Source organism: Anopheles darlingi, chromosome 2, assembly GCF_943734745.1.
Source record: "Anopheles darlingi chromosome 2, idAnoDarlMG_H_01, whole genome shotgun sequence".
Classification (NCBI taxonomy): domain Eukaryota; kingdom Metazoa; phylum Arthropoda; class Insecta; order Diptera; family Culicidae; genus Anopheles; species Anopheles darlingi.
The window spans coordinates 86,469,402-86,471,901 of record NC_064874.1 but is presented as its reverse complement, the minus strand read 5'-3'; the positions used below and the strand labels follow the sequence as shown (position 1 = coordinate 86,471,901).

At 46.3% G+C, this 2,500-nt stretch overlaps 1 protein-coding gene across 2 annotated transcripts in view; it reads left to right on the top strand.

The window, feature by feature from the left end:
* The window catches only part of LOC125951243 (LIM/homeobox protein Lhx3), a 37,474-nt gene that overhangs the window by 31,648 nt on the left and 3,326 nt on the right, over nt 1-2,500 (top strand). The gene's annotated exons all lie outside the window — the stretch shown is intronic.

Genomic DNA, 2,500 nt, shown 5'->3' with positions numbered 1-2,500 from the left:
TATAATGGCCACCAGTCGGCCACCTCGGATGGCAGGGTGTTGGATTAGCGATATAACAAATCGATCCCTTTTCCGAAACCGGACACGACAAGTGCCGTCTGGCGCTAATGTGGCTTTTGGGAAATTGGGCAATCGTGGTGGGGTGTGCTAGTGGCTTAGTGGGTTCCTATAATTCATTTCGTTCCTAACTTTTTGCCATATTTTGTGTTATTTAAACTAGTCATCGTGATTTTCGTTGTCGTTGGATCTAAACGTGTGATATATAACAAAACCAAAATGAAAACAAAGTACAAGAAGATGAAAGTGAAATACTATAAAATGGTCTGGAGGATGTTCGGAGACAGCATTTCGTGTGCCAAGTAAGCCTCAAGGCGCGTAAAATAAGCAGCTCGCGCGAGTGGCACCCGAGCGAGAAAAAAAACAATTTTCCAAAAGCCTTGCCTAAAAACCACCAACAACCATCAGATTTGGTAATCCATCAGAAAAGCTGCGTTAAATTAAAGCCCGAGTGAAGGATTCCCGGCGTCTAAGCCATTCACCATTGGGCCCGCATCCCTCCGAGGCATCCGAGCAAACCGAGCATTCCTGGGTGGCTTTAATGCTATCACCAGGGCGACGGTTATAGTAGCAACCGAAAGCTGACAGCTCTAGACGATGGGCCCATTTCGTGCGCTTGAAGCGATGCGGCTTCCACTTCGTCCCCGTTCCTTATACTCGGCCACTCTCTTCGCACAAATTATCCCCACGTTAGCCGGCCTCCCTCTGTCCTAGGGGTGCTTTCAGGCTGCTGCTACCCGACTAAAAGCGAGCTATTTTGTATCAGGATCCATTTCCCTTCCCCAAATGAAAGGGAGATGGATGCGACGGGCCTCTAAAGCCGAGTTACCGAGCAGGGCGGCCCGATGATTAATGTTTAGGAAAAGCGGGGCGAAAAGCGCTTATTTCGCTTTGAGGGAAACACGGAGCTAGCGCCGGTAAGTGTGCCAAGGATAATACATCACAAAAGGAGTATTTCACACTCGGAATTAACGGGTAACAGGGGCAGGCATCCGGTGCGCTCGATGAATGGAATCCGTTTAGTAGACGAGATTAACGTGTTGTTGACGCCACACATACCGAATGCTCAGTGCTCTTATTCTTAAGTAAAGGATGAATAAATCTGTGTGGAAAATGAAAAGAAAGTGGACGCCGGACGAGTGGCAGCAAATCGTTACCCGTACCGCCATTAAAATAAAAAGCCAAATCAAAAGAACTCCGTGTGAGCATGTTCAAACCTTGTGGTTTGAAGAACGGGAAAACGGATTTCCTTCCATTTATTTCTCGCCCCAACAACAGCAGGACCATCGCTCTCACCAACACACGAGCGGAACCGACAGACCACACCCCTTATTTTCCAGTTTTTCCCCTGCGGAACTGGCTCGCGATGAACAGCGGCAGGTTCTCAAGAGCGGCGTGCATGCGCTCACCATTCAACCCTCGCGCATTCATTTACTTCCGGGGGTTTGCTCGCCATTTTCTGTTCATTCATAACCCACAACTCGAACGGAACGCACGTGTTTCGTCGACGTTGCCGCGGAATGGATTTTGAATTCAATTTTCGGGTTACTAAGGTTTTACGGTTGAGTGTTTCATCGGTTTTTTAATCACAATAAACCGTAGTGTTAGTGAAAAAGCTTGAAAACCCGTGAAAAGTGGTGAACCCAGTGAAGTGTTACGACGATTTTATCTGCCGGATTCGGATGCCTAATGCCAAGTTTAAGCTGGATGTTCGCGCCGTGGAAAACACATTGAAACGGTGGACAAACCATCGAAGATCTGTCGTCCTTTTTTCGATTGGGCGGTATTAGCTGCAGAAGCAGAAAGTGCAAATCATTTATGTCCAGTGAAGTGTCAAAATGTTGATTGATAAATTTAAAGGCGTAGCTGCTATTTTAAATAGCTCACGGTCAAACCAAAGCCGCTGGTTAGTGCACTGATTGTGATAAAAGCATCTCATGCCGCGGTCCCCAGTCATCCCACCTTTAACGCAATCCAGCAGGAGGAGAACAAATCCATCGAAACCGATAAATCTGAAACGATGGAAATGTTAAAGCTGATGATGAACACCGGGGACTACCTTTGTGGTCTCGGGAACGGTCTCGGTGCCAGCAACAATAATGCGATCCTCCACAATAACAACAATAACAACAACATCGATAATATCAAGAAGGATCAGCATCGCGCCCGCAGCCCGGATTATCGTGTACCACCGATTAATCTCGACGAATTACCGGAAGTGCTACTGTGTAAGTGTTGTGCCCCTGGTGCTGCCTTCTGTGGAACCGAAATTGTTTGGCGAACCGATTAGTCTGTTTCGTAATAAACTCACTTGAATCGTTTAAACTCAGTTTTTGGATTTATAGCGCCGTTGCATTTAATGTAATTCACAATGTGTTTGATGGTTTATAAGTCGCAAGAGATTGGGGTTAAAATAATCATGGTGTAAAACATGAATTTGTAT